Source organism: Octodon degus, unplaced genomic scaffold (genome assembly GCF_000260255.1).
Source record: "Octodon degus isolate 3935 unplaced genomic scaffold, OctDeg1.0 scaffold00301, whole genome shotgun sequence".
NCBI lineage: Eukaryota > Metazoa > Chordata > Mammalia > Rodentia > Octodontidae > Octodon > Octodon degus.
This window is the reverse complement of record NW_004524877.1, coordinates 1,888,498-1,896,329: the sequence shown is the minus strand read 5'-3', so window position 1 is coordinate 1,896,329 and position 7,832 is coordinate 1,888,498. Positions and strand designations below refer to the sequence as shown.

The window sequence follows — 7,832 nt, the reverse complement described above, 5'->3', positions numbered from 1 at the left end:
TGCTCTTGAAATTTACCTAATTATATACTAACCAGGAAACCTCTGCCCAGGATAAAGACTGGTTCTATTTTTAAATCCATGCTCACCTAATTTTGCATGTGCTCTTTATCTGTACCTTGTGACACGTCTATGCACAATTATCTCAGCTATAAAACAGGTCTTGCTCAATTTTTGCCAATTTTCTTGCTGTAACATTAGACTATAACACGTTAGGCAGAGTTTACAGGATTATTTTCACTCTGTGCAAGACTAAAGTGCAAAGCAAATTTAATTTTGCTTAAGGAAACATTGTAAAGTAACAATTTTTGTTATTACCTGCCTTGTATGATCCATCTCAACCAGAGAGAATTATATTGTTGAGTCACTGTTCCAAGACACAAAAGTGAACAGTTAAAACTTCTTAAAAATGCATCAAGTTTATAAAGTCTCAAGCAAAACTTGGATTTTCTGTACACACTCCCATCAGAGAAGTTAATTTCTGTATACCACTTCTCCTGCAAACTGATCTATTTCCTTTCATTTGACCTAGATCACCTGCAAGACCTGGAGAAGGATCAGGATGGCTTGCGATGTCTCTCCCTAGACAGTGGTCTCTCTCTTCTCCTATCTCTAGAAAGAGACCTGCTCCAGCTGCAAGAGAAACCTCTCCTTTGTGGAGATCTATGTCAAGATGGAGGTCTCCTCCTGTGATAATCATTTTGAGAGCAACGACCCCAAGAAGGAGGAGGGCCATGATTGCAACTTCTCTTTTCACCATTGGATAGTTCCACTCTGACATGGCCGCCACATAATGGTCTTCAATCTATCTTTTGGACAGTATCCGCTGTATCTTGGGGATACTCAAAAGCAAAGCCAGGAGGGTTTTTAGCAACCCACTTACCCTGCAGTGGTCCAGAATATCCGAAATCCCATTGCAGCTCAATCTTTTTCCCAAGATTCCCTACATAAACCTTACAGTCCAATGGGCAAGAATCACGACACCTCTCAAGATCTGAGGTTAGAAATGCAGAGGTTCAAAACCACATGTGCCCAGTGGATCTTCTTGTTCCCCTCCAGTTGCACACACTCAGTTACCCAGCATCCATGAAATCGTTCTCCCAACATCACATTTAGCCATAAACTCACCAGTGGTTAATTCACTGATTAGTAGCACATTTCTATAATCTGATCACCTCACAAATGCCTCACCTGTGAGTGTACAACGGTTTAGGGAAGCATCTATAAATAAACCATAACAACTATAACCCAAATGTACCTAGCAAACATATATAGAACAATCAAGAAAACAACATTAGACCATCTTTTTCAATGGTACATTGAAATTTCCCATAGCAGATGGAATTTTAGGTCATAGAACAGATATTAACTAATTCAATGAGATTGATTGAAATCATACCAAATATTTTCTACAAACTCAGTAGAATAAACTAGAAATCACTATCAAAAAGGAAAACTGAAAAATTCAAATCTAGATAGAAATTACACAACACACTTAAAAATTATTGAGTTAAAGAAGAAATAAAAAACAAAATGATACGCATTGACAAAAGGATCAATCTACCAGAAAGATATAGTAATTAAAACTAAAGCAGAGGTTCAGAAAAGAGAGGATATAAAAACAATTTAAAAATTAATAAAACTAAAATAGATTTTTTTAAAAAATTGATCTCTTGTAAAAGTAAAAAAAAATGCAGAATTTTTTTTGTATTTTAAGGAAGGGTCTACAGATTGTTCAGGGTCTCACTACTAGATCGGACTTGTAGTGATCTGCCTGTTTATAGCCTCCCAAGAGCTGAGATTACAGGTCAGCACCACCAGGCAGTCTCAATTGCTATCTCAGAGTTCCTGGGGGTGGGGCCAGCACAGTAGTCCCTGAGATCGAATCCCTGGCCCCTCCTCCTGCTTGCAGGTGCTTTAATCTGCTGAGATTTTTTGTTAGCCCACTACAAAGTACCTCAGCATTAGTATTAGCTTTATCTTTTGTTTCTTTACTTTTTTTTTAAACCAAGGATCAAACTCGGGACCTTGAGCTTGTCAAGCAGTTACTTATGTTGCTGATCTATATCCCTAGTCCCAGAAACATTTTTATTAGACTAAGGAAAAGATGAAAAAATCAAATAAATTCTGCATAAAATTGAGACACTATGATTGATAGTGTAAAAGTTAAAAGATTCATAAAGCAATATTATGCAGAGATATGTGTCAATAAAACTGGGTAACCTAGAAAAAATAGATTAATTTCTGGAAACACACAATCTAGAAAGACTGAATCATGGTGATATAAAATATCAACAGTTCCATCATTGATATGGAGACTGAAAAAATAGAAAAAAACAATCTTCCAAGGAAGAAAATTCAAGTTCTACTGGCAAATTCTCTCACACTTTGAGAAGAAATGCCTGCCATTTTCAAACTGATCCAAAACATTGAAAGAAATTTTTACCCCTAAATGAGGGAGGGATACTTTAAAATTCACACTGTGAGGTTAGAATTACTTTGGTATCCAAAATAGACAAAGATTACACAAGAAAATTGTAGACTAATATTCTTAATAAACATATCTATGATATGTTAATAAAAATCATCATCAAAGTATTACCAAGGTAAATCATACAACATTTTGAAAGAATTATGCATCACAATCAAATAAGATTTATCTATGTCATGTAAGCATGACAACATATACAAGGCTATCAATGTGATATATCACATTAAAATAATTAAAAAGGAAATCTCATTGATTTGTCTATAGATGAAAGAAGACTATTTAATAAAATTCAACATTTTTCATGACTCAAAAAGTGTTTCTATCATAAAGCCAGAAACATAACCATTGAGCCAAAATAGAACACTCAGAAGTAAATCTATGTGTATGTGGCTAATTAAAATTTGCAAAAGTGTGAAGAACAAAGTAGAAAGGTACTATTTTCAATGATGTAAAGATAATTATATATCCATACATCAAGGAATGAAACTAAATCCTTGTCCTATACACATGAAATAGCTCAAAATTCCCTTAAATGTTGAAATATTAGGTCATAAATGTATAAAATCAGTAGAAAATATTGTGGGAAAATTTCTTGATATGTCTTGGCAGTGATGAATCAATGTGAGACAAAAATCAGAGACAACAAAAGAAAAACAGACAGATGGGACTACACCAAAATATAAAGCTTCTGCACAACAAAGACAATAGGATAGGAAGGCAACTTACAAAATGAAAAAAAAATGTTTGCAAACCATATTCTTCATACTTAGTCAAGGTTGAAAATATGTAAGGAGCTACTGTAATTCAATAGAAAAATTCATTGATGTGGTTTTAAAATGAGCTAATGATTTTAATAGACAGTTTTTCAAAGAAGCCATACAAATTGGTGTCAATAGTTATCAATAAATACAAACCAAAATCACAACTAGCTATCTCTTTACAGCAGTTATTATAGTATAGAAGAGAAATATATAATGAAAGACACATATTATGAAAATGTAGAGAAATTGGAACATTTGGTACAAAAGTAGACTGGTTTGGTTTCTGTGGAATACATTTTGGAGTATACTGAGAAAATTAAATGCAGAAGTACCACATAATTCACCAATCCAATTGAAGTATACAAATATTTTCCTACTTTATAACACAGTGTCATTGTCTTGTTCTAAAGACTAAATGTTAAGATGCATGGCAGGACATCTTGCCATAAGTGAAAACTCCATGTGAACCTAGCCAGTTCACAGGGGCAGTTTCTTTCTTATCTATCTAAAAAATGCAGATATTGTTCACTCAAGCATGTTGCTATTTCTTAGGGACTACAAACTCCCTTTCTTCCAGTCACACAAATAGTTGTAACACTGATATTTTTGTCAAAACTGCCATTTCAGGAGCCTCAGTTTTAGGAAGAATTTAGCTTCTAATACATGAAGAGAAAATTGCAGACTTTTCACATTCATAATTATATAAGCTGTATAACAGGATTTCCTGGCTTTGAAGTTGGAACTTCAGGTATTGACAATCTTTCAATCTGATGATATAAGTTTATTTCTGTGCTGACTCTTCTATGACATCATTTTATGTGTCAACTAACAATTTATTACACTTTTTATTGCTTTACCTTGGTGTTAAAGACCTTTGATGTTTGTGAGTCCAAACTTCTAAATTAAGCAGGTGTGACTGTAATTACTTTAAAGTTAAAGTTTATACTCGTTATTTATCTGAAAGAAATTAAATCAGAGTCTTGAACCAATATGAACAATATCATGTTCACTGCGGCATTGTTTTTGATACATGAGACTGGTCTCCAAAACTGCAAAAACAAAGAATGAAAAGATCTAGGACAAAGAATAGAAAAATTAGAAACAGTTGTTATGCTAAGAAAGCTAACAAAAGTATTTAAAAAGTTTAAGTATATCTAACAAACATTAAAAAAGCCCAGGTGAAAATCCTAGCAGTAAAGGCCATAATGAAATGCATGAAAAGTACATTAAGTTTAATAGAAGAGTAAACAGTTCCTAAGAAAAGTAAAGTTGATGACATACTACTGGAAAATATCTGAAAAAGTTAAAAACTTTTAAAAGAGCAAAACATCAAAACATTGAAAAACAATTTCAACACACCAAATATATATTTGTCACTTCAGTGGAAGAAGAAATATAGAAGGAAAACAAAGAAGTAGTTGAAATGAAAAGAAATAGCCAAAGAATAATGGCTAAATATTTCCCAAAATTGGTAAAAGTGGAGCCAAGAAATTCAATAAGAAAATACATAAAAATACTGAACTAAGATATATATCATGGTCATATTGTTCAAAATGAGTGAAAAGAAAAACTTAAAATTATATGAGAAAAAAGGCATTAAAATTAGTTTTTAAAGAATACACCCCACCTCTAGAGGAAAAAAAATGCAAGGAAAACACTTTCATGAAATAATGCAAAGAGGAAAACACTGCATCAGTATGTTCAAATTATAAGGATGGTTAATTATATTTGTAACATGGTTAGACTATGATGTGAAAATATTTGGTCAAAATGATTCTGTGAAAGTAATATTGTGATCAGATTAGCATTTAAAATAGTGGACTTTGAATAAAACAGAGTGCTTTCCATAGTATGGATAAATTTAATCCAATCAGTTGATGACATTTTTAGAACATAAATCACCTTCCTCTAGAAAGAAGAGCTCTTCCATCAGATGACCTGTGGACATGAAGTATAACACTGGCATGTTCCCAGCACATCAACTTGAAAAATTTGAGACTTATGTTGTAACAACAGATATTTAGCTGGGTCTTTGACCTGTTATCCTACTCTGAAAATTTTCATCTTGACAGATTCTATTATGTGAGACAATTTATTTATAAAAAGTAAAGTCATATTAATATGCTGAACTGTAAAAGACTCAAGTCAACAACTTCTGACATTGCCAGTCATGCAGATAACACCTTACTGTTATAGACTAATGGACTATATAGGATTTCTTTGCTGAATTCATGCACCTACAATATATGAATGCCAATGGAATTCCAATTCCTGACAAAAAGTAAACAAAAAGATGGATATAAATGAAAGTCCGTTTGTAGTAATATATAGATAGATAGATAGATAGATAGATGATATATAGATATAGATATAGATATACAGCTACTTTCTTAGTTCAATGAGAAGAAAATTTTGAACTAATAGTGTTTAGATAAGATATCATGTCTGCATCTTGTACTTTGAATAACTACTATGAAGACAACAATATGCAATGTATTGATTATTGTAACTGTCCTATAAACCTGTTTTGAATCTGTTTCATTGCTACTTCTTTCTTAATAAAATTAATATAAAAATAAAAATCTTTTATTCTGTGTCTTTCTTCCTTTGCATCTCTCACACACACACTCTGGCCTCAACACAACTTCTCTCCATATACAAGCACACATACACATCCTATTTCCTCTGTCCCTCTGAAATTCTGGACTAGTAAAGTTCTAAAGGAGAGCAACTCTTAACTGATATTGTAAAACCCAGCAAAAAATATCTTCCAAACAATCAAAATTAAATGAAGGGATGTTCTGAATATAAAAGATGAAGAATTCATCATCTGTATGTGGACAGATGTACAGTATAAAAATGTTAAATGAAGTCCATGAAAAAAATAGAAATTATATCCAGTAAAAATATAATTCTACAGGAAAGAATGAATAGCACCAAGAATAACAGCTCCTTGGTAAACACACATTTTTTTGTATTTTTAGGATGGTGTCTGCAGGGTCTACAGGGTATCACTACATAGATAGGACTCATAGTGATCCGCATTTGTTCAGACTCCCAAGAGCTGGGATTACAGGCCTGTGCCAACATGCCCAGTCTCATTCGCTGTCACAGCATGCCTCAGGGGCTGGGCTGGCGCAGCACACCAAGGTTCAAACAGCAGCCGGTGTGCTTTACCTAAGCAGGCACTTTAGTCCACTGAGCTATTTGGCCAGCCCAACACACATTTTTTTATTATGTAAATCCCTTTAACTTTTATTAAAAGTCTTTTTTGATTTTTACTAGAAAGATATAGAGATGCAGAAAGACCATCACTCTAATCTGTATTAGAAAAGCACTTGATAAATAGAAATTAGCAGCTATCTTTCAATCTATTAGTGAACTGAGACCAAAAGCCAAACAACTAACCTGAGCTCTGGAGGAATGTAATTACTGGCAACAATAGTACTGGATTCCTGTATACTTAAATTCACATGCCTCTGAACACCATATAGGCCTTAGGAAGTTTAATGTAGAGATAAAATTTTAAAATTGTGGTTCATATAAAAAATGAAATTCTATTAATTTCTTTTAAAGAAAATAATTTGGAACTGGAGATGTAGCTCAATATTAGAGCATTTGCCTGGTAAGTGCAAGTCCTGGGTTTGATCCCCAGCACTGCCAAAGAGGAATAAAAAAGAAGTATTTCCAAAAGCTAATAGCAGATTGTGGGATAGCACAGCAGCATAAAGCTGTGTCCCAAGAATACATACTTGAAGGTCTTTCCTTCACAAAGCCAAAAGGGAAAACCAAGAAAGAGGATATGAAACCATTCCCATTACTGGAGGGAAATCAATGAGAATAGGTACTGCTGAAATTTACATAGTCTAATATGCATACTGCATTGGAATTATATAATAAAGAGCCCCTCTGTAAAGAAATAACACTAGTGAAATGCTATTGAAATTGTGTAAGGAAAATATAGACCATCATGGGGGTTTCAACCACTTATCTTCATAAAATCTTCCACATTGGCAGAGGGATTAACAATATCTATAAAAAACATACAACCAAAACCAAGTTTGAAATACTTGTCTAAGACTGAATATCCACTTTTATCTCTTTCGATTAGGCTAGTGAAACTTGAACACTGTATACTGTAACACAAGTGAAAGAAGGGTAAGATATTTGGGAGTAAAACAAAAGAAAGATCTGAGCCAAGTGAAGAAACAAAAACAAGGTATCATTAGAGGATTTTTGAATATCTGGTGCCCATGGCAACAATAAAATCCAAGTCTGATATCCATAGCAACAAATTCCAAATCTGGTATCCATAGCAACTAAGTAAATTTCAAACCTTATCCAACTCCTGACTAGATAAACACAAACCCCAACATTAAAAGCTCACAGAAGGAAAAAAAAACCCTTAGTCCTGTAGTACAAAAAGATTGATCTTGATATGTGTAGCTCTATTTGTGGCTATTTTCCCTCAAAAACATTAGGTAGCATACCAAATAACTCTACATAAATTGATTTGAAGAGACAAAAAAACATCTGAAGCTGAATCATGTATCACATGAATTTTGCAATGATTCCCAAAGGGA

At 33.3% G+C, this 7,832-nt stretch overlaps 1 pseudogene; it reads right to left on the bottom strand.

Annotated features, from left to right (window-relative positions):
• Positions 1-506: 506 nt before the first annotated feature.
• On the bottom strand, positions 507-5,215 carry LOC101571741 (annotated as a pseudogene).
• Positions 5,216-7,832: the final 2,617 nt, after the last annotated feature.